Source organism: Anabrus simplex, chromosome 1 (assembly GCF_040414725.1).
Source record: "Anabrus simplex isolate iqAnaSimp1 chromosome 1, ASM4041472v1, whole genome shotgun sequence".
Lineage (NCBI taxonomy): Eukaryota > Metazoa > Arthropoda > Insecta > Orthoptera > Tettigoniidae > Anabrus > Anabrus simplex.
In genome coordinates this window covers 132056313-132082714 of record NC_090265.1, presented here as the reverse complement: position 1 = coordinate 132082714, position 26402 = coordinate 132056313, and the positions used below count along the sequence as shown (strand labels likewise).

The window sequence follows — 26402 nt, the reverse complement described above, 5'->3', positions numbered from 1 at the left end:
GTTTGCTTCTGAATTAAAGTATGAACTTTTCTTGACCTTGTTGATAAAACAATGCCTATTAAATTAGCTTACCATGAGACATTCTAGTCCACAGTTATATGATCTATCATACAGGTCTACAATAACAGATCACAATGCTGTGAAAAACACTGATTTTTCATTATGATGTATATTATATTATTATGTATTATATATTTATATTATATTTGAATAACACTGTTGTTAAATTTTCATCCAGCTCCTTGGCTGAATGGTCGGCATACTGGCTTTTAGTTTAGAGGGTCCTGGTTTTTGATTGCAGGCCAGGCCAAGGATTGTAACTATGTCTGGTTGACAGTGGCATAGATACGATGTTTCCTTGGGGGTCATGAATAATAATAATAATAATAATAATAATAATAATAATAATAATAATAATAATAATAATAATAATAATAATAATAATAATAATAATAATAATAATAATAATAATAATAATAATAATAATAATAATAATATCCATTTAAAATGTTTTAATATTTTTATTTATATTTTATATTATTATCCATTTAAAATGTTTTTATATTATTATTATTATTATTATTATTATTATTATTATTATTATTATTATTATTATTATTATTATTATTATTATTATTATTATATAAAATTTGCTGGGGTCATCACGGACCACGTTAAGTCTTGTTGTGTTTGACACCGAACTTGGCCTTCTTTAGAGCCCAAATTTCTCTCATTCTTTGTGAGTGGGCCTGCTTATGCTCCTCTGTCCAAGGGGCACTGTGTCTTCTCTACGGTTGTTCGTCTCAGGTTAGCCCGTTCGTCAATATTTTCTTGCGGAATCGATCTCTGTTACGGGCATCTTCAGCTGAGATATGTAGCATTTGCAGGTCTTCTTTGGTATTTCTAAACCAGGGAATTGTGGTTTTGGGGTTTGAATCAAAAAAGTGAAAGATCTCTTTAGTTAACTTTCTTTCGTCCATTATTATTATTGTACCGGGAGATACACCTCTAAGCCGCACATTTAAATACTGCGCCTAAAAGAACTCCTCTACTGGAGAAATCATGAACTTGAAACTAGACCTACTTCAACCTTTACTCAGAAGATGTCACTACAGTAATTGGACGTAATTTTCTTATTGTGAAATTTCATGTACTGTATGAAATTCTACATGTTTTGTTTACCAGTCATCAAGAAGTTTGGACCTTCTTCAACAGAGGTCACTGCTAAAAAACTATGATCATGCACCCTGGTGCAAAGTGGAAGAACCTTGATTCAAAGAAGTTTTGTATTCATAAGTTATTTTTTACTAAATTATGTTCATTCATTTTTGGGTTAGCAAAATTGATCTTTTCTTTCCGCAACTTTTGAATTTAGCCAATCATGAATTTCTGTAATTAATTTCCTGCCTATCACAGGGTTCTTCCTCGATTCTGAGTGTCACTTTTGATGTTATCCAATAAAATTGAGAGAGTGTGGCTGGTTTATTCGTGAAAGGTCTCAAACTTTCCCCGAGGGTTTATAAACTGCGGATTTTCTCGTCTCTTGGCCATTTGATCAACATCTAAGTGTGTGTGTGTGTGTATGTGTGAAGCAGGAGGCGGGAGGCACCTCTTTCATCAGGCAGCAGTTCTTCAGCAAGGTAATGGTCTATTAACATCTTTATTTCTTGCTAGCTCTACGGTTTAACCCGAGGGGGAGATCCAAAACTTTAACTATGTAACCTACTTTTCTGAAAATGTAATTTCTGCCGGCTTATGTAAAAACATAAAATCTTTAACTGTAAATCGGGGATAGAGAGTGATGTACCCTCTTGAGCTCCCCTTCATATTGGCTTGAGGTGACTACGTTTTGTAACTGGTTTTATTCCTTTCCGTAATGTCTCAAATTTCTTTCTTATACGAGTCACCTCCATAGTTTGGGAATAGCCCCTGTTTCATCGGCCTAGTGCCCCTTAGGTTTTAAGAATGCATATTTAGGAGTGCAAGTATTCGCCTCCTTTCATTTTGTGTTCGGGCCATTTATTTAACTGTTATTTCTTTTACACAAAGGCCCTATAGGTTGGGTACGAGATAGTCCTGTTTCAGTTTTAAGCTGGGCCATGGAAGGCCAAAAGGTGTAAGATATTTTTGGTGTTGCCTTGAATTGGCGTGAAAACTGAGAGCCTGTTAGCTCTTTTTCAAAGTAAGATTACTGAATGCCTTTTGAAGGCTTCATATTGTGACTTGGGAGTCAGTGCTCCATGTATTGAGGGATTTCTGCCCTGGTATAAATTTGTACTCTTTTGTAATTTAGAACTGGGAACTCAAAAATTGTAAAGTGAGGGGCTTGAAGCCTAGGACTTGTGGAATTCACTGTATTGTATTTTCATTGACTTGTTCCAAATTTGCTAATTGTAACTGTTATTTGTTGACTTTTTGAAAGTCTAAAAAATATAACCTTTGTTAAAGTTTTAAATTAACTTTGATATTGTAGTTAGACCCATTCACCCTGGCACCTTCTTTCACCTCTGCTGGTCCACGGGTAACCCCGTAACAATTATTATTATTATTATTATTATTATTATTATTATTATTATTATTATTATTATTATTATTATTATTATTATTATTATTATTATTATTATTATTATTATTATTATTATTATTATTATTATTGATAGTGACCTGTGATCTGGAATTGGTGCAACTTAATCTGAATCAAGTGATGCGATGGGTAAAGGGTTGGAAGAACAATCACAGACTAATACTTGCTGATCTTAAAACGGAAATTGTTCTTTTGACAAGAAAAAGAATAGAGACCATTGTGTCGTTTCAAGTTGGAGAGATAGCCATTGAAACAACTAAGAGTGTGAAATATTTAGGCATTACGCTGGATACCAAACTCACATTCTGGCATCATATCCGGAGGGTGACAGAAAGGGCAGCGAATTATATGACCGAACTTAATCGACTAATGGGCAATATCAATGCCTGAGATCTAGCAAACGATGACTTCTGATGTCAACAGTCCAGTCAGTACTTCTGTATGGCTCCGAGGTATGGACTGAATCATTGAAGATAGGAAAGTATAGGAGAATGATGGCTGTGGTACAACGAAGAGCAGCGTTGCAAATAGCATGCGCATATCGTACGGTATCCGAACCTGCAATCCTCACCATAGCTGGAGTAGCCCCTACTGATTTACTTGCTCTTGAACAACAGGAAATCTGACGTACTCAAGGAGAACTTGGACAGAAACGCGTAAAGAAGTCAGCCCGTAGCCGCCGAATGGAGCACTGGAAACAAAGACGAGAAAGTGATCCTCGAGGGAAATGGACAAAGCGAATAATACCCTGTCTAAATGATTGGATTGAACGGACTCATGGTGAGGTAAATTACTATATTACTCAGCTTCTAACAGGGCATGGATACTTCCATAAATTTTTGCACAAATTGAACATAGCCAGCAGCCCAAAATGCATTTACTGCCGTGATATAGATGACGTCCTACATACTTTCTTCGTGTGTGATCACTGGTTGACAGAAAGAAGTATTGTGGAAGCCGAACTTGAAGTATTGACGCCAGATAATATTGTGCTTATGATGCTGAGAAATCAGGAATCTTGGGATAGGGTGACAGAATATGTGGAAAGTATCCTGCGCCAGAAGAAGGGGGATCTGGATGCTTTTGAACATCAATGAAAGATGAATGAAGGAAGAAGAAGTCTGAATGACTAAAAGCATGACACTACCCTGAAGTAATGTGAGAGTGGTTCAGGGGTGGAAACAAACATCGTGGGAAAATGGGTGTGTGGTTTTTAGTGGGTAAGAATCCCACACACTCGTGGAGTGTGGACCCTTCATGGGCGTCTCATGTAAGATTTTCCACAATCCCTTGCAAAAAAATATTATTATTATTATTATTATTATTATTATTATTATTATTATTATTATTATTATTATTATTATTATTATTATGAAATGCAGGAATATATCCTTATCTACACCACTGCTGGTTAATCCCTGTAACCTGGGAACTGGATATTTACATTTATCTTAGTACACTTGTCTTCATTTACATAAACACTCCACACTACCAACCACCAGAGAAACACGCAATAGTGAATACACACCCCCATGTAAAATTGGCATCAGAGAGGGCATCCGTCCATAAAACTGGGCCAAGTCCACCTTAAGTGCCAATCCCAATAAAATGGGAAAAGACCAGGAAGCAGAAGATTGTTGTCAAATCTTCACCAGTGCAGGTGTAATTAACTCTCTTGGTGCCAGGCGGTAGTGCGAGCACTCACCCTTTAAATTGCCAGAGCCGATCTGGTCAACTTTTTAACAATCCAGTCGGAAGTTGCCAGAGCCGATTACATTGGCCGGCTTAAAATTCCGTGATATACATAATTTTGAGGCAACCTATAGTGACGTGCATGGTTTTGTTACAACCTGTAGTAAAGGGGCTACATGTTATTGTGTGCCTGGCCTTGCTTTGGCAGTTCTAAGAGGGTGTTATACCTTTCACAAGAGTCGTTTCCTGTGTTTACAAATACCGCTAACCGGTCAGTAAGAGATCGCTCCTTGCAGTGAGAGGATTTCTGACAGGAAAATGGCTTGTTGTTCACGTGATATTTTTTCAGCAGCTATTGATGACACTAAATTAATGCAGTATTTGGAACAGTGCGAAGTTAACACGGATGATTTATCAGATAGCAATAGGGAATTTAGTTCAGAGTGTAGCGACGAAATTATACCGGACATGTCCCCGGAATCACCGCAGCTGAAGAAGAGACGTTTAATTGTGTATAACAGCACTAAAGCTACTCTGAATATGGTGGTAGATGAAACTAGTGATAACGAATATGATGATGATGTCTCTGGAGAACATTTTGTGGAAATTTGTCCCAATGAACCCGACACCATTACTCAACCTCCTGTCTCCTTCAAGGAAGTTCTTGGACCTAAACATGCCCTACCGTCTGATTCTCCGCGCATATCATACTTCAACTTACTTTTCACTTACTCTCTGCTAAACCTTATAGTCACATATAGTCCTCTATCATTACCTAAATGCCGGTCTCCGCAGGTCAAGTGTAGCGTGCTTGCCTCTCACCCGGAGGTCATGGGTTCGATTCCCGCCCAGGCCAAGAATTTTCGCCTGGTCCTGAGAGTTGGTTCGAGGTTCACTCAATCTAAGTGACCCTAAGTGATTGCAATTGAGGAGATATCTGAGGGTAAGAGGGCGATCCGGTCTGGAAAACTAGGAATAATTACTGAGAGGATCCGTCTCACTGACCATGATTCACCTCGTAAACTGTAGGTACCGAAATGAGCAGCGGTCGTTTAGTAGGTCAAAGCAAAACACGGCTTTAGTGCCATACATTTCTTAATTTCGTAAATTCTGTTGTATTGTAAAATTATTTTTCTAATATATACTACAGCCAAAAACGAGAAACTATTTTCTCTGAAAACAAAAAACTATAATATCAACTACTATTTTTTACTTATTTAATAATTCAGAATTATTTTAACACTGTGTTGTCCGCACGTAGAAAATTTGTTGTCAGTATTTGCCAAACATCGATACATACACGCGAATTTTATCGGTGAGTAAAATTGTCTTGTTTTTACTAGTGACATACGTTTGAATTTTTATTTTTTACGTTTTTATTTTTCTCGTTCAAATTAGTTATTCTATAGAATTGTATTTAGAAATACATTATACATAATGACGTATATTCTTTTGTATCGTAAATTATTTTTTCAAAGTAGATATTGAGAGAGAAAGTGAGAAAATATTTTTCTCTTCCTAAAAATGAACGTTATCAACAACTATAAATCAACAATAAAACGTCTTTGACTCTTTATATCACTCCAAACCAGTTTCTTATTCTATGTAGTCAATATGTAGAAAATTTCATGCCAGTATTTGCTATACACTGGTAGATATACGCAAATTTTAAAATACATGTATTTCCACCAAAAACGGCCTGGCACTTTACAGTAGTAGAGTGGAGGCAGAGCTCTGGCCTCTTCCAGCTGAAGGGGAGTGGCCGACTAGATCGGCTTTTGGCTCCAAGAAAGTTAAAATTGCAATCAAGTTATGAGTTATGAGTTTGTATGTATAGTATGTTGCTACTCCCAAGCCAACCAGCATATGTAAGAGTTTGGATATGGAAAATTACTTCCTTGTGGGTTAATTTCCATGTTAGTCCTTTGTTTTTAGGCTTGCACAACCACTGTTAATAGAATAGTGCAAAAGTTTTACTTTGTATAAATATTGTTAATAAGTAGAGCGCTGCATGAATATACAAAATATTATCCACATCCACACTTCCTTCATCCGTATCCATGAATGGTTATCTATGGATATTGAAACAATTTAACTATATTACACTGAAGGTATTGAAATTGATAGATCTGTTACATAATACAATTACTGACAAATTGAACGGTTCTCTTTCGGAATCATTGTTCCTAATACCAATATAAATGGTCCGTTATTGGACATTATAAATTTTCCAGCTAACTCATTTCAGATTCCCTATGGGAATCAACATCTATATCATCTGATGGCCAAGCAGGCATCAAATTTTGGTAGTGAGGCAAAGTCTCTCATAGTGCATTGGCACTGCCGGTGGCTTCAAGTAGCCTACGCAATGGCCACCACGGTATGCACTAGCCAGCGTCTTGGTAGGTGTGCTAGGTACCAACTGACGAACCCAACCTAGCACACGGGGGCGAAACGCTGGCAACCAGGAATGAGTTAGCTGGAAAATTTATAATGTCCAATAACGGACCATTCATATTGATATTATAAATTTACTCATTCAGGACAAATATTTCAGATTCTGTATGGGAATCAACATCTATATCATCATTGTTCCTTCCACCAATTGCGGAAAGGAGCCAGTTAGGCTTAGGTCAGATTCATGGTTTTATGGTTTCAAGGCTCTTTATATATACATCATCATTCTCTCATATGAATGTCAAGAGTTGCCTAACCACAAGCATAAATAAGGGTATACCTGAATGAAAATCAATAAACTTTATTATTTATAAATTACCAGCAAAATTATCTGCACAGCCATACAGTTTGCATCCACTAAGACACTAACTGCATGCATAAATTCCTGGATATCTATATCCGTGCAGTCTTCTATTAACAAGCTGACACAGACCATATTGGAAGAAGTATTAAACAGTATTCCACGTAACATAACAGGACCTGTGGCTAATGGCCATAGGACTTAAAGTCATTTTAAACAGCAACTATGCATAGTTATTTTAATATCCACTCACCTGACTGATCAACAATTTATTCCCTTTGAAGAATTGTTTTGATCTTGAACAGCAATTCAAAAATAATAATCAGAATCCATCAGTACAGTGAATCATTGTGTTGGAGATATTGTGACATCATTACCTTTGATCGCATGAGCAAGGCAGTTGATAAAAATTACTGACAATGATGTTTGATTTTAGCAATACACTATCAATGAATTCTTTGTTAAAGAGTAAATTCCTGCTATTGAAACCACCAAAGACCTGTATATGGAGATATGTGCACAGACGCTAGCAGTGTTAGAGGATGGGTGAAACACTTCAAAGTTGGAAAGTCAAGCATTCACCTAGTGGTCGCCCTTGAATTTCTTCCACGAATGCAATGAGGAAAGAGTCAACAACATTTATAAAACATTGCAGCATTGTTTGCTTCTTTTGATTAGTTATATTATTAACAATGTGTCATGTGAATTGCAGTAAAATTTTCAGAGGACACAGTACAAAGGAGGAATGATTGCAAGCTTATGCTACTGAAAATTTTGTAAACAATGTGTCTTACATTTAGTGATGGAATAGCATAATTCAGACAAGCCATTGCTCAAGACCTTCTTCAGAAATATCAGAATAAAGAAGATGACTTTTATTGAACATTATAACAGGTGACTGAAAGCTGGTTTCATCATTACTAACCAGGAATAAAATGGTAGATCATGGACTTATTTTATATTTTCTTTTAACACATTCACTCCCAGCTCCCTCCATGGATATTTGATCATGCAGCCCAGCGATATTTAGATGCTTTGCTGACTCGTTACATAGCATGTAACGCATGGCTTTAACTTAGTATCACTCGTATACTAGAAACCCTAAATATCTGAAAATTTGCATATACCTTCACAAGATGATCTAGTAGTTTAATCACTCAGTGCCACTTGAATTCCAACCCCACACTTCAGAGACCTTGTGAGTGGCACGTGTTTATTTAGGTGACACATCCCACAATATGGGAAATTACTGCAAGCTGTAGTAAAATGTTCACCTGTCTGCTATCTACTGGCAAACTGATATACTGTGTCATCTAACGTACATTTGAACATAAAAAGTTGGTTGGTGTGAATTCAAATCCACTGTATTTATTTATTATATGAAGGATAATAACAGGATATTTACAAAAACTGGACTTCTAGTTCCGTGAGACACTTGCATATCACCTCAGGATCATTTCAAGGTGGATTTACAGGAAGAAACAAAACAGTTGTTACTTCTTTTATTTTCATAGAGTAGATAACGAGAGACTTATCATCAACAACAGCTTTCAGGAGTCTACAGTGGTGTAGCAATATTAAGTGGGTCAAAACAGAAAGTGTAATATTTCTCTGTTAATATTAGCTGTATTACAAGATCTTACACAATACAGTACAAGCTGTCCAAGTAATAGAAACTACAATATTGAATCTTTTATGTCTCATACATTTTTTTGTATTGTACAAGCTATGCCAACACAGACATTCTTTCATTTAAATGTTCATTGCTAAGTCCATCGCCACTGACCATTGCTGACATGGAAATGCCTTTCAATCATTATGGTAATTAGTTCACTGGCATTGGTGGTGGTAGTTACTAACTCTTCTGGTTACAAGCAACAAGCTTTAACAGCTTCATTTTTGTAAAGAACCCAAATTGACTTTAAAATCAATGAGTGAGTATTTAAGAATAAACTTAAATATCGTATTTAAGTGGTCTGCCTATTCAATACATATACAGTATATTTATTTTATCTAGAACATGTTTCTTCCCTTAAGGGACATTATCAGCTAGAATATTTCATAAAATACATCAGATATAAAATCACTTTAATAGATTGGTAAAACATAAGTTAAAATACACTATCATACACAAGGACATTTAAAATAAAATAATTGCAAACCTCAACAGAGGTGAGTCCTCTTCATCATATTGGGGCCAATAACAAAGAAAATTAATATTCAATTCTAAAAAAAATATATATATATATATAAACTTTACCACTTCGGGCCCGTTTTGACTTAGAATCCAGAAGAACTTATTCTTGAATGTAATTTAAAGGAACTACTTCCAAACAGCACAAGGATCCTTTGTCATTATAGTTTAAGGATTTTACTCAACATCAGTGGTCTTTTTACAATTTTATGAGTGCAACTGTTAGTTTTCACAGATATCTTCATCAAGAATTTTATGAACAATTTTCATCAATAATATTGACTACATGACTTCGAACTTTAGTCAAATTTGCAATTATTTATGAGTATTTTAAATGTCCTTGTGTATATGATATTGTATTTTAACTTATCTTACCAATCTATTAATGTGATTTTATATCTGATGTATTTTGTGAAATATTCTAGCTGATGATGTCCCTTAGGGGAAGAAACATGTTCTAGATCAAATAAATATAAATGTATTGAATAGGCGGACCTCTCAAATACAATATTTAAGTTTATTTTTAAATATTCATGCCAGTAGATGCAGAGTGGGGAGAGGTTCATGGTCAATTTAAATTTCACTTATTGATTTATGGAAAAAAACAAATCAAAGTACGCAACCTTTACCTATACTAATCCCATCATACATCAAATCGCTACCCCCTTAAGGAAACATGATATTAAGATAGCCTTTAAGACCCAAAATTCAAATCAAAAGTTATTCTTCAACCACAACAAGATAAACTTGGACAACAATAAATTTTCGGGTTCCGGCATTTACAGACTGAAATGCGCTGAGTGCAATAGCTCGTACATCAGTCAAACCGGAAGAAGCTTCACAAGTACATATGCAGAACATTTCAATGCCCAGAAACACAACAAGCACTCAGCAATGAGCATCCATATGAAGGACACAGGACACAGTTTCACAACAATCGAACAAGATCTCCAAATTTTAAAAAGACTAGATAAAGGCAGACTCATGACCAAGTTTGAGAATTTGTACATTTTCTTGGACCAAAAATACAACAGTAATAAAAAACTTAAATGATCCAATAGACAACCGAAGACCTCTTTATGAACAATTAATAATTTCGTTCAACAAGATAAATCTGAAAGACAAAAGGTAGTTGACGTCCTCAAAACAACCTCTTCAAGCACCTCCACTAAGCCGTTCAACTTATCTCGCCCCTGTTCTCCCTCTAATTCACACAACTCCTTCCCATGCGCCAATCACAGGCCCGCAGCCCCGCCTTCCCAGGCCCACTTCCCTCCACCAAGACGTCACACGTACAATACGAGGAGCAAGACGTTAGTGACAGCCAGTGCTTTAAAAACCTCTTAGCAATAAGGTAACAGCCAAACAACACTTAATGTAAGTTTTAACTTCACAGTCTCAATTCTCCAATGCATTCATTCTTTCTCCTTTCCCGTCATTTCACTCAACTAATTAAGGACTTATCCTTCCTTTCAGATTTTCACATACGTAAGACAGCTCAACATTAATTACATCGGACAACGTTTCGACTGTCGCCCATTCAACCAATAAAATTGAAATCCCATACTTCAACAACATAAACACACTTAAAACCTAAAAACACTAGTCAATTGGGAAGATTTAACGACATTTCAACTGCCCTCATTCAAGCCATTATTTTAACTTTTTTTCAACATGGTTCGTTTTGAATCAAACTGTAAACTGTTGTTTAGATACACTAGGCACTCCGTCTTCATAGAGAGTGTCCAACGGAGGTGATTAGCCCACGGATACTTCGACAAGCTATTTTGTTTGAGTGTAAAATATATTTAGTCAACATAAACATCCAAGTTGAATTACGACGTAATGCAACATTTTTACATGAGCTGGTCATAAATCACATACAAAATTTCACATCTTGAAGCCATTTTTGATTAGACTGCACCAGGACCGTAATACTGAGGTCCGGAAAAAGAATTCTTTTTCATGGAAATTAATACAAATTTGGAATGCTTTTCCACATTATTTTACAATGTAAAATACGCGTATAGTAAATTGCAATTATATGTTACTCTGTATTCATTCTCAACATTTGTACATAAATTTTAAACTGGCTTCAAATTTAACACCAAATAAGACTTTAACTACCATTATTTAGTCCAGTCAATACTGTACTTATGACAGCCTTGTTTTTAGTGAAAACTCACCAACGTGTTCACTAGTGTAACATTTTTTAATTAATTTGACATTTTGTTAATGATAAGATCTTGTAAATGTTTTTTAATGTATTCACTCATGTAACATATTTTTATAATTTCCAACCAGACATCTGGTAGAATTTTGAGGTATTTGATATGACTGATGATGCCCCACGCGAAACATGTCTCAACGATTTTTAACGATGTTTAACAAATATGTTAACATCTTGTACTGTATTGAATAGGTTGAGTTAAAATAAATTTCTTATATTATTATAAATCCAGTAAATCTACCGACACGAGGCTGACGTATTTGAGCACCTTCAAATACCACCGGACTGAGCCAGGATCGAACCTGCCAAGTTGGGGTCAGAAGGCCAGCACCTCAACCATCTGAGCCCCTCAGCCCTGCAAAATTGTTCTGTCCTTTGTTTTTATCTCAATTTAGGCAACAAAAATTGAAACTAAATTCATTTACATTTTTTTAAACTTTTAAAATTTTGTTATGACTTTATCCATTTATCTATTGAGAATTGTATGACACAGCTGGACACTTTTTTCTCCTAGAAATCCTAATTTTGTTCATGTTGCTGTTAAAAAATGAACTGACCTCCTCAGTATTTCTTTATGATGATTTACACTATGTCTATTTATTCCAGTTTATCTATATAAATAAAAAGTTTGTTTGGAATGATCCCTCTCTATAGTGTCTGTTAGTTTCTTAGTGTGTAATCAAATACAGTATATATACAGTGTGATTCAGCAGCTCCTTCCAATATCGTTTGCTGCAGCCCAACTAACGTGCATACGGTTATAGGGGTGCTACTCTCCTGCAGGTGTACTGTATGGTACCAATGTGTAGTGAGCACATTTTGCACACAGTTCTGAACCCTAGTGAAATATTATATCATCTGTTCGCAAAACATGATGCTTTGAAATCATGTAGTAACGTCCTTTTACCATTTAACTATGTTAATGTGTCATGCCTCATGACCGGGTGTAACGAAGAGGGGAATCGATGTATAAAACTAGGTAACAGTGCAGTAATTAATGTCTTGAACATCCATCTGGATGGCGTATGTACTCTGCTCTTGTCATACTATCAGCATGCTTCCAGCAGTGTAGTGTAGCAAATGTTGTTAGGGATTCGCATAGCAATCGACAGAATGTGCCAGCGGTGGTTCAAATCCTGCATCGTTCAAATATTTTTGCATTGGTATGACGTTTGAATATGTCAACACAGGCCCACATTTGTCACATTAAAACAGTAGAATGACACTGTTATTCATCTTGTGCCCTGCGCATACTGTGGTGGTTAGGGCCTGAATGTACTGTAATCTCTGCTGTCATTTGTCATGTTTTCCACAGAGGAATACCTTGACATACTCCTTATTTGTGGGGAAGCAAGACAAAATGCTTGCGAGGCACTACATCTGTATCAGGAACGGTATCCCGACAGGCGACACCCGGCTGCTACGACATTCCGCCGTGTTGAAAGACACCTAAGGACAACAGGCATGGTTTCCAACCAGCCACCAGTCCTCGATAGGCCCATTACATTGGGTGAAACAGAAGAGGCCATTCTGGATGCACCTCGTAATAATCCACACATCAGTATGGGCGACTGCATGACAGGTGAACACCAGCCAGCTGTCCGTCTGGCAAATACTGCATGAAAATAAATTTCACCCATACCATCTTGAGCTACACCAAGAGCTCCATGGGCGGGACTTCAAAGATCGAATGGAGTTCTGCCAGTGGCTATTAGGCAGGCTGGACAAAGATGCAGCAATCGTATCACATATCTTGTTCTTGGACGAAACACGCTTCCACAATAATGGGAACGTCAATTGCCACAACATGCACTATTGGAGGCCGGACACTCCTTTGCACAACCATTTGACATTACGGTTGCAACAAGATAGAGCTCCACCACATTCAACTTTGCCCGTTCTTAACTATCTGAATGAGAAACTGCCAGGCAAATGGATAGGACGAGGAGGCCCTGTTTCTTGGCCTGCCAGATCACCAAATTTAACACCGTTAGACTTCTTCTTGTGGGGACATTTGAAGAACATCGTCTACACTCAAGCGTCGGAAAACCCGGACCAGCTCCGGCAACTCATCATGGACGCCTGCTAAGCAATTGCACTTGTAATGCTTCAGCGCGCAAGACAATCTATTGGACGCTGGGCCTGAATGTGCATACACCAAAACAGTCATCACATCGAGCATCTGTTGCGATAAAACATTGTCAGGGCAGTTGTGTTCCTATTATTTCCGGTCTGTATGTGTCCGGCCTGCTAACTAATTGGCCCTTCTTAGAACCACAAACACATTCATTTACACACAATTTGCATGAAAGCGTGTATTGAATTTAAATTGCGTGCAGTACGTATTAAACAAATATTTCAAAAATTTGTAATCCTTGCCCTGGACTCGAAGCTCCCACCTGACATGCAAGCCCGCTCCGCGACGCCTTTACCAACTACACTATGGTTCCATAGGCACACTGGGCAGCTTATAGCAATTATTAGGTTTACTGCAGTTACAGTATCAATTTAGTATTTCGCCAGCGTGTCAGGTTCATATTATCTAGAAGGCACATGCATGTCTTCCTGTGTTTAATACAAGTATAACATTATGGTGTCCTATCATGGTGAGGCGGTAAATACCAAGATATCCGGTTGTGTTGTCTGAACATACCGGCAGGGCAGATGTTTTCAGGATGGAAATAATATTGTGGGTTGCATAAAACTGCATTGGAAGGGGTGGTTGAATCACGCTGAATATACTATATACAGTATATATATATATATATATATAAGATATAGAAATGAAAATAGACATAAATTAATGAGGCACTTCCAGGCATCTTAGAAATTTGAAACTTGGTACCAGAGAAGCTTATGACCTCAGGATCCGTAGAAAAAATTAAAATTAACAAAATTCCCTGAGGGGGCCATGCTGGGGGGTTTCAAATTTTGGGCTCAGCATAAGAACGCAGTCGGATATATTTATCCAAAGCGATGGCCTATAGGTTTCTTGGGCTTAAAAGTTTCCTAAAAGTCCTAATTTTTAATCCCCTCCCCCTAAATCAAGATAGGGGCATGATCAGCCAGACGAGCTAGAAAATTGACATTTTGGCAAAATTATAGCTTTTAGCCTGTAAATGATGGAAAATTCCAAGTTGTTAAAATTTTTCACTTGTTACCCCCCAAAAAAGTTGAAATATGGAGGCAATTTTAATGATGGTGTATACCTTCGTTTCGAGGTATTTGGTGGCTAAATGGTAAGTCATATCATAAAACGAATGGAACATTCTCAGTTCAATTTGGAGTGATCTACAACTTCAGTCCTATGATGTTTTGTCATATCTCTATCCCTTATATGTTAGATATGGCTGCATTTCTTGATTGTTCATAAATTTTGTACTTTTTACATGTATATTTCATAGTTTGACACACTTATAGTAAATACTATCATCAAATTCAGCACAAACATTAGCCCACGCAGTGGCCATATGTGAGCCAAATTCTATGTTGCTATCTGTCACATAAGTATCCGAAAAGTAATGCAGTGTGTGAAAACTGTACCCAAATTTTGCCCTATTCAACATTTCTAACTCAATCTAACCCATAAATAGAGGAGATATGGGAAAATATCATAGAATCAACCATATAGATTACTAAAGGAGGTGTCTTATGGTGCAATTCATTTGTTGATACGACATATTGTTTAGCAGCAGTTAATCTGTAAATGAAGGTCTGCAATATTGTAAACATGCATATACTTTTGTATATCGATCTTTATATATTCATTGAAGTCGATTTGTAGCAAGCTAGAAATGGGGTGTTAGCCATTATAATGAATTCTCCACAAATCGATAGTGACTGTCAGCAGGAGGGGTGTCTGCAATTGTAATCAATACTCTCCACAATGACTTTGAATGTCAGTAGGAATGGGGGACTTCTCCAACTCCTGCATAACTGGCATTGGTAAGGAGAGCCTACCGTTGTAATGAATAATTCCCTTCTTGATTTGACTGTCAGAAGGCGAGGGAGCATATAGTTTTGTTCTAAACTCCCCTACCCTATTGTGTCGAGCATTAGACAAGGGTTCCCACCATTATAAACAAATTTATCCATAAAAAATGTGACTGGTATTAGGCAAAGTGGCCTGCTATTTTAATTGAAACTCACCAACTCGAGCATGACTGGCAGTAAGCTGAACGGCATTAGGAAAAGGGGCCTGTCATAATAATGATAACAGCACAACTCAATTTTGATCTGCAGTTGGGAATGTGCCTGCCATTATAATGAAAACTCCTCAACTGGAATGTGTCTGGAAGTAGGAAAGGGGACCTGCCATTGTAATGAAAACTCCTGGTATCAATTGTGACTGGCAGTAGGCAAGGGGGCCTGCCATTGTAATGAAAACTTCTCAACTCGATTGTGAATGGCAGTAGGCAAGTGAGCCTGCTGTTATCATCACAATTCCACAACTGGCATGGGGACCTCCCAATGTTGTTTCTCGGATAACGCTAAGAGACATGCAATTTAATAAAATCTCACTTACTGTGTGTACAGTAATTTACAGAGAAATCCGTATACAATGTAGAATACCATAGCAAAGTATGGGTACATTTGCAAGTAATGTATAATTGCAATAGTAGTGGACTTAACATATTAGTACACTTCTAAACATAATATGCACTAGTTACTTCTTGTACTTCAGTCAGAATGAAAATAAGTTGTTTTGCAAAAGCTTTAATTGTTTCCTACTATCTTCTGAATTTCATATTCCAGGTTTGGAGAGCATAAGGGATCCATCCATCTCATAATCCTATCCTATCCTATCCTTTCCTATCCTATCCTATCCTATCCTATCCTATCCTATCCTATCCTTTAGACATAATGTATGACATCAACGAATGTACCCCCCCCCCCACCACCACCAAAAAAAAAAAAAAGAAAAGAGAGAGAAACTTTCTAATAGTATCTTCTCTCCTCAAGTTTTATTCACAAATAACTCTTCCAAGTTCAAATAGTGGATACACTTTTGCCTCCTCTCTTTCTTAGCTGCCCTCACTAGGTGACTGTGTTCAGTTTCTCTACTGTGCAAGAATGCTAGAATAAGTATTAACACATTCACTGTAAGCTCCTACAGTGGGCATTTAAATGCTCAGCCCAATGATTTTCTGTTCAGTCAGTAACAATTTACAGCACTCCATTTAACTTGATGTTCCTGCTGTACGTAAGCAAGTCAGTAAGTATCTGCAATTTTGCTGTAATTGTTTTTAGGTTGGCTCTATGGCATTGTGTGCTCACCAGCCACTAGACGGCACCGTTGTCTATGTCTATGGTAGGTTTCAGCATTATCAAATCACTAAAGCTTGCGCTGTTGCAATGTAAAGATGGCTGCGCCACTCTCTGCACCAAGGAAGAAGAGCGTACCGTAATCCATTTTTTGTCGTCTGTGTGGGTACCAGGAGCAGAAATTCATAGAAGACTTTCAGCACAATACGAGGACAATGTATTGCCACAGCAAAGTGCTTAATAGTGGACTGAACAGTTCAAAAGGCATCGCACGAGCGTGAAGGATGAGGAAAGATCCGGGCGTCCAACTGCAGCCGTAACTGGTGTCAATATTGAACAAGTGTGTGGTATAAATAAAATTCAGGAAACTCAATCGTCAAAAATTATCAGTGTTTCGCCCCAGTGCGGCATGGGATACAGTTGGATACCGTACCTTCCCAAGACACTGGCCGGCTAGCACGCCGGTAGCGACACCACTGCAAGCTATACATGTGATAACCACAATGCAATTGTGGTGTTGCTACCAGCGTGCTAGCCGGCCAGTGTCTTGGAAAGATGCGGTATCCAACTGATGAGCCCATGCCACACTGGGGCAAAACACTGGTAATTTTTGACAATTGTGCTTCCTGAATTTTATTTAGCTATTTCAATCGGAAGCCATATTTTTGGTCAAATGTGTGGTATGATCCTGAATAAGAGATGAGTGACTATTGATGGTGTTGCAAACCGTATGCACGTTAGCCATGGTTCTGCATATGAAATTATGCATAACAGGCTTAACTTTCACAAAGTCTGTTCAAGATAGGTTCCAAAATAATTCAATGAAGAGCAGAAGTGCAGTCATGTGAGAATCTGTCAGCACGTACTGGACCGTCATGCTAATGAAGGTGAAACGTTTCTGAAACGGATCATCACTGGAGATGAAACATGGGTTCACCACTTCAAACTAGAGAGCAAACGTCAGAGCATGGAATGGAAGCATCCCAGATCTCCACTCAAAAAGAAATTCAAGAGTCAACCTTCGGCAGGAAAAGTGATGCTCGCAGTGTTTTGGTACTCTCAAGGGCCGATCCTGGAACATTACCATGAAAGGGGAAAACAGTAAACAGTGAATGTTACAGTAATATGCTGGTAATAAAGCTGAAACCTGCAATTTGCAACAAACGCAGAGGTCAATTGTCGGAAGGAGTTCTTTTGTTGCATGCATGACAATGCGCATCCACATACCGCTGCCGACATCACTCAAACCTTTCAGATGTTGTGTTTCGAAGGTTAGAGCATCATGTGTACAGTCCCGATCTCGCCCCGTTGGATTACCACCTGTTTGGACAACTTAAAAATGCTCTAAGAGGCCATCGATTCAGCTCCGATCGACAGGTGAAGGAAGCGGTGCATACGTGGCTTGCTGTGCAACCAGAAACCTTTTTCACAGAGGTATCAGAAAGCTTGTGAAACGGTGGACCATGTGCATTGAAAAGCAGAGTGACTATGTTGAAAAATGTTATCAATAACAAGTGTGTAATCTTTTTGTAACAAACCTTCCCATCTGTAATATCACTTCTCAGCCATGAGTGGTCGTGAAGAAGGTGGAACTACAATCATTTCCTTTCAATGTTATTGTATGATACTAGTATCAATACAAAACAGCAAATGTGGGATTATAAAATAAGGGGGCCGGTTCCTCTAGATACTTCCTAAAAGAGGAAGTCTCTGGGGTCCTCTTTATTTGAAATGATCTCGGTTTATTTTCCAGGTCTTTGTCATACTGCCGGGAGGCTGCCAGTGAGAGGATAGAGTGATGGCAGAGAAAAGCTGGCCTTGCACTCCTGACTCATTCCTGATTGTTGCCTGTTGCAAGCAGTTGGGACCAATAACTTGGTGACATCCCTCATGGCTGGGGACAGACTAACTTGCACCTCCCACCTTAGCATCAGCATGGCAGGCAAACCACCACAAAATGCATGGTTAAAATCGGTTTGATAGAATCTGAGGATGTTCTTGTAAAGTTCAACTAAAGGAAGTTAAGAATCCAACAAAGTCCACTGAAGGATGCAGTTACTAATGTAGAGGGAGAGTGGAAACATTTGTGGGGGAAGGTAAAAACTTACTTGGAGTTACAAATTCAATCAAGAGGGAAAAGGAGAGGCAATAGTGGAATGCTCAAGTATGAACAGCTGTAAAAGACAGAAATCAAATAAATGAGGGACTAGACAAAGAAAAAGAAAAATACAGGCAAGAACACAATGACCAAGAAATCCTGAGAAATGTACAGGGCCAAGAACATTGGTGTTAAGAACATAGCAAGAGAAGAAATGGAATGAGTTTGTAGACAGACTGGAAGAGGTCAGTAGACAAAACATGAAGTTGCTAGCACAGAGTAGCGGAGAACAAGAGAAGTGATCAAGAGACCATAAAAGTGATAGAACAGGGTGGTGGAACTCCGGCGCAAGATTAGGGAGATATCAGGAAAGAACTCAAGACAATCTTTGACAAGCTGCTGTTTGGGGATACAGAAACTGTAACAATGGACAGAGAAGAGTCAAGTCAAGACATTGAACCATCAATTGCATGGAAGAGAATGAGAAGGCCCTCAAGAGCATGGATAAAGGAAAGGCAATAGGCGTAAATGAACTGAGTGGGGATATACTACGAGCAGCAGCAATTCCAGCAACCTAATGGTTGTACAGACTGCTCGTTATGATATAGCAGAAAAATACCATTCCAGAGGATTGGAAGAATGGCATAATTACACCTCTCTTCAAGAAAGGAAGCACAGACTATCATGGTATTATCGTGTTATCTTGTGATCTGAAAATACTGGAAAAAAAACTCATAAAGAACAAAATCAGAGATATTGTTGAAGCATTCCTAGAGGAAGAACAGTGTGGTATTATGCCAGAAAGAGCAACTGCAGACCTCATCTTTGCAGTTAGAATGCTCATGGACAAATACTGGGAGAAGAAAAACCTCTATTTTAGTATTTTTTGGATCTTGAGGAAGCCTATGACGTACTGAGGGAAAGAATTTGACAAAGCATGAAAGAACTACTGGTGTAAGACAGCTGCATAGACAGTGTTTTATGACCTGATTTTCACTCAACAATCAATTAATCAATAAATACTGATCTGCATTTAGGACAGTCGCCCAGGTGACAGTTTCCCTATCTGTTGTTTTCCTAGCATTTTCTTAAATGATTTCAAAGAAATTGTACATTTATTGAACATCTCCCTTGGTAAGTTGTTCCAATACCTAACTCCCCCTCCTATAAACAAATATTTTCCCAATTTGTCCTCTTGAATTCCAACTTTATCTTCATATTGTGATCTTTCCTACTTTAAAAGACACCACTCAAATGTATTCGTCTACTAATGTCATTCCACGCCCCTCTCCACTGACAGCTCTGAACATACCACTTACCAATATAAATGGTCCGTTATTGGACATTATAAATTTTCCAGTTAACTCATTCCTGGTTGCCAGCATTTCGCCCCAGTGTGCTAAGTTGGGCTCATCAGCTGGTACCTAGCACACCTACCAAGACGCATGGCTAGTGCATACCATGGAGGCCACTGCGTAGGCTACTTGGAGCCACCGGCAGTGTCAATGCACTATAAGAAACTCTCATTACCAAAATTTGATGCCCCTGCTTGGCCATCAGATGATATAGAGGGAACCTGAAATATTTGTCCCGAATGAGTAGGAAAAGAAAATGCTATTTGTTCGGGGCGTTGACCTAGAAAGATCTTTTGCCCCTACTTGCACCATATGTGAGGAACCTGCGTGTATTTTGTAAATGCCTGAAGAGTAAAGTGTTGAATGTGTGAAAAGGAACGTTAAGGACGACACGAACACCTAGTCCCCAGGCCAGGGAAATTGTTCATTTACAATTAAAAACCCTCACCCAGCCTGGCATTGAACCCGGGGTCGTCGGACGACAGGCTTACGCATTGTCCCTATACTGCGGGGCCAGACCTCGAATAAGTAAATTTTAATACCAATATAAATGGTATGTTATTGGACATACTAATTTTTCATCTAACTCATTTCTGGTTGCCAGTGTTTCGCCCCAGTATGCTAAGTTGGGCTCATCAGTTGGTAAAAAGCACACCCACCAAAATGCATGGCTAGTGCATACCGTGGAGGCCACTGCATAGGCTACTTGGAGCCACCGGCAGTGTCATTGCATTATGAGAGACTTAGTTTCACTACCAAAAATTGATGCCTGCCTGACCATCAGATGATATAGTAGATATTGATTCCCATAGGGAACCTGAAATATTTGTTCCGAATTAGTAAATTTATAATAACAATATAAATAGTCCGCTATTGGACATTATAAATTTTCCAGCTCATTCCTGGTTGCCAGCATTTTGCCCCAGTGTGTTAAGTTGGGCTCATCAGTTGGTAAATAGCATACCCACACTCATTTGGTACAAAGATTTCAAGTTCCCTATGGGAATCAACATCTATAGCAACATACCTCTTAGATGAGTAGCTCGTCTTCTTTCTCCCAAGTCTTCCCCCAAACTTTGCACATTTTTTTAACAACTACTCTCTTGTCGGAAATCACCCAGAACAAATCAAGCTTTTTTTTCTTTGGATTTTTTCCAGTTCTTGAATCAAGTCATCTTGGTGAGGTTCCCATACACTGGAACCATACTCTAGTTGGGGTCTTACCAGAGACTTATATACCCTCTCCTTTACATCTTTACTACAACCCCTAAACACCCTCATAACCATGTGCAGAGATCTGTACCCTTTATTTACAATCCCATTTATGTGATTACCCCAATGAAGATCTTTCCTTATATTAACACCTAGATACTTACAGTGATCCCCATAAGAAACTTTCACCCCATCAACACAGTAATTAAAACTGAGAGACTTTTCCTATTTGTGAAACTCACAACCTGACTTTTAACCCCATTTATTATCACACCATTGCCTACTGTCCATTTTACAACATTATCCAGGTCTTTTTGCAGTTGCTCACAATCTTGTAACTTATTTATTACTCTATACAGAATAACATCATCTGCAAAAACTTTCTCTGATTCCACTTCTTTACTCATATCATTTATACCTTTAAGAAAACATAAAGGTCCAATAATACTGCCTTGAGGAATTCCCCTCTTAATTATTACAGGGTCAGATAAAGCTTCGCCTACTCTAATTCTCTGAGATCTATTTTCTAGAAATATAGCAACCCATTCAGTCACTCTTTGGCTAGTCCAATTGCACTCAGTTTTGCCAGTAGTCTCCCATGATCCACCCTATCAAATGCTTTAGACAGGTCAATGGCGATACAGTCCATTTGACCTGAATCCAAGATATCTGCTATATCTTGCAGGAATTCTAGAGCTTCAGTGGAATAACCTTTCCTAAAACCGAATTGCCTTCTATCGAACCAGTTATTAATTTCGCAAACATGTCTAATATAATCAGAAAGAATGCCTGCCCAAAGCTTACATGTAACGCATGTCAAACTTACTGGCATGTCATTTTCAGCTTTATGTCTATCACCCTTTCCTTTATACACAGGGGCTACTATAGCAACTCTCCATTCATTTGGTATAGCTCCTTCAACCAAACAATAATCCAATAAGTACTTCAGATATGGTACTATATCCCAACACATTGACTATAGTATATCCCCAGAAATCTTATCAATTCCAGCCGCTTTTCTAGTTTTCAACTTTTGTATCTTATTGTAAATATTATTGTTATCATATGTAAATTTTAATACTTCTTTAACATTAGTCACCTCCTCTATCTGGACATTATCCTTATAACCAACAATCTTTACAAACTGCTGACTGAATACTTCTGCCTTTTGAAGATCCTCACATACACACTCTCCTTGTTCATTAATTATTCCTGGAATGTCCTTCTTGAAACCTGTTTCTGCCTTAAAGTACCTATACATACTCTTCCATTTTTCACTAAAATTTGTATGACTGCCAATTACGCTTGCCATCATGTTATCCTTAGCTGCCTTCTTTGCTAGATTCAATTTCCTAGTAAGTTCCTTCAATTTCTCCTTACTTCCACAGCCATTTCTAACTCTATTTCTTTCCAATCTGCACCTCCTTCTTAGTCTCTTTATTTCTCTATTATAATAAGGTGGGTCTTTACCATTCCTTACCACCTTTAAAGGTACAAACCTGTTTTCACATTCCTCAACAATTTCTTTAAACCCATCCCAGAGTCTGTTTACATCCTTATTTATCATTTTCCACCACTCATATTTACTTTTTTTAAACTGCCTCATGCCTGCTTTATCAGCCATATGGTACTGCCTAATTGTCCTATTTTTAAAACCTCCCTTTCTATCACATTTATTTTTAACTATGACAAAATAAGCTTCGTGATTAATAATGCCATCTATTACTTCGGTTTCTCTATAGAGCTCATCTGGTTTTATCAGTACCTTGTCCAGGATATTCTTCCCTCTACTTAGTTCCACCGCTTTCTGAATCAGCTGTCCTTCCCATATTAGCTTATTTGCCATTTGTTGGTCATGCGTCCTGTCGTTCGCATTTCCTTCCCAGTTGACATTTGGTGAAATAAGATCACCCGCTACAATCACGTTCCTTTCCATGTCGCTTCCCACATAGCTGATTATCTTATCAAATAATTCTGAATCTGTGTCAGCGCTACCCTTTCCCGGTCTGTACACTCCAAAGACATCAAGTTTCCTATTATCTTTAGAGATGAGCCTTACACTCAGAATTTCATGTTTCTCATCTTTAACTTTTTCGTAGCTTACAAATTCTTCTTTCACCAGAATGAATACTCCCCTCCCACCATTTCTTACTGCTCTATGGGCTGTGAGGACAGATATGCCAGTCTGCTGTGATATTTCCACATGGATTTAGATGGACTTTCAAGGAACCTGTCAGTAATATCTACAAGTTTTCCTCCCGTTAAAACTGGTGGTCAGCTGCTCTTCATTGCATTGCAGCTATGAAATTTAATTATTAAATCTTGTACAGTATTACAAAGCAGTAGAATTGAGTCTGGAAACCATTCGTGAAATCTTCTGCTCACTGTGTCCATGTATTTCTTACCTTTCTAGGAAACCCACTCCACTAAAAACGTTCACTCCTCTGTACTAAACATTGTAAGTCTCGCAAGCTATTGACCACCCCACCAACCTTTACTTTAACAACAGCATTACATCCTGCTGGGTTAGGCTGAAGCATTGCCAACAGACGCAGTACCGCTGCCAGCCAAGGTAACTGTGAAGAATTCATTTCTAATGTACTGTACATGCAGTAGTTGTCAAAAGTAAAGTTCCTACAATTACCAAAACAAAGTTTATTAGAGAAAACTTCTTTAGATTCACATAAAGTAGTGGGGGCATATGTAAAATATGACACAATATTAAAATTTGTATCTTCTCTGCTTTGTTGTTTGGAAATAACCAGAGCATTTCTGGTGGAACAAATTTCAAAATAACCACTTTTTAAATTTTGTAATTTGAGAACATTATACAATTTTTCCTTCTTCAAAAACTAGTCTAGGTTATGCCTGATCAGTAGTAGGCAATAGACTTTCCACAATTTCTAGAGGTTTTTGCATTTCTAAGCAAGATAATTCCAGATGTTACATGGATTTTGTAAACTTTCAAACTTAGTTTTGATAACATTTAAACTTGTTGATAAATGTGTAGGAATTACAGATTTTGTAATCTTACAAATGTTATGAATTGTTTTGATTTTGTTGTAATATTCATCATAACATATTGCCATTTCCAACTAGCTCCCTCACTGAGTTAACACAGGCTGATGAGGAAGCAAAAGGTATTATTCTATTTCCTTAAATTTCTGGATTCTGTAAGGGTAAATTAGAAGAAAAAATCTGACATTGTCTATGGAAGTATCTACATGTGCAAGGAAAAGATGAATCACTTCAGCCGCTCTATGAAGGTTGTGAGTTAGACAGATCAAGTGCAACACTCTGAAAAATGAACTTTTATTTGCTTACCTGCCTTCACCATGTATGGGGTAGCATCTCTGACAAGAAACAAAATATTGTCATATTTAATACCTTTGAGCCATGAAAGTAATTCTGCATTAACCCTCAAACACACGCGTATGGGGTGGAATCCACCCCAGGTCATTTTATTTCCTAGTGAAATGTACAAATAACTCTCCTGTGCTCTCCCCGCTCTTATATATTTCTGGCTGGATCCCCGCAGACAGAGTCATTCTTATATAATCTATCTTAAAATCTCCAAATAATACAGTAATTCATATTTTACAATACAATGATATGTGGGGTGGAAACCACCCCCACGCGTGTGTCTGTGTCCCAAAAATTTGGCGCGTGTGCTTGAGGGTTAAAAGCAAAGAAATCTCAATTGTTGCATGGTTTACCTTTTAAAGTATTTCAGATGTCAATAAAATACTGGTATTTCTTCTGGATTATTAGGTGACAGTACGTCTACGATCACATTTGCCACATATTTACCCTTCATGTCCATCATTTTGTCAACTAAAACCCAAAATTTATTGTATGCTACTTTGTCTTTTATCCCTTGTACAACTTCACTCTCACATGAAAGTAAGATTTGTGTTTGAATTAATGTTTGAATAGGTACCTGATTATTTGTGTATTGTTGTAGAAATCCTTTGAATTCTGAAATTTCTGAAGTTTTAAACAGTATATTAGCATATTAGCATTCTACATTAATCTTTCTATCTACAGTTAAATTTATATTTGAAGTAATATTTGCTTGTGCCGTATGTTTAATGTTGTTAATATGAATCTTGGTTCTGCAATTCTGCTGTATATACTGCTTTTTGTACTCGTCAGTTCTCACATAAATTAAGTACATGTCATTTTATCATTTCTACTACTGAAGTATTCAACACTGAATTCCTGTATTAGTGCACCAACATTTTTGGTCTACGGAATTGCTATCATAAAAATAACATGAAACAACTGTGTTAACTCACCTGCTGTTCAACACTTATGGTTACGTAATCTGTAGGTACCATTGTCACTGTACTTTGTGACATATATACACCTGTCTTGCAGCGCAGAAGCCTGAAGTTAAGACATGAAAAACTTTTATACATATAAACGTACTATTTTGGTACAATTTCCCTGCCCTTTAATTATCGAAGTGAAATGGACATGAATCTTTAATGATATTTACAAATTCATGATCTCAAAATTTCTCGAATCATTAGGAATTAAAACCTGAAGCCATTTGATCTCTAATTAAGCACATATTAATGTAATACATAGCATAATTACTTCAACGCTCATTTTCTTTGTGTGTGGTCTCATTATTTTTAGCAAACTTTCATTCCATCCCTGAAGTGGTACGGTGGGTTTCCTAGAGGGTAACACCCTCTCTCAGGCCAATGAGATTTGAAGAGATGATTGAGATGCGAAGAAGGTAAGGAAGTAGTGGTCCTGGCCAATAGAAGGATCTGTCCTGACATTTGCCTTAGTGCAGGGAAATGGGAAACCATGGAAAACCATTCTCAGGACAACTGACAGTGGAGATCAGTCCCTCTACCTCCCAAATTTAGAGCTGCAAGACTAGCCAAAGCTAGCTACTATTAAGCCAAAGCCAAAGCCTACTTTACTCAGGCCATTCCCTGTCAATTCAATTCAATTCAATTTATTGTTGTTTCATTCTCCCTTTATGGGAGTGGGCCGT

At 37.7% G+C, this 26402-nt stretch overlaps 1 protein-coding gene across 1 annotated transcript in view; it reads right to left on the bottom strand.

Annotated features, from left to right (window-relative positions):
• The window catches only part of LOC136862903 (synaptic vesicle glycoprotein 2B), a 143051-nt gene extending 121743 nt beyond the window's left edge, over positions 1 to 21308 (bottom strand). Inside the window, exon 1 of the mRNA XM_068225736.1 lies at positions 21204 to 21308. The gene's annotated coding sequence lies outside the window, so the exon portion shown is untranslated. The remainder of the gene's footprint in view (positions 1 to 21203) is intronic.
• Between the last annotated feature and the right edge of the window lie 5094 nt (positions 21309 to 26402).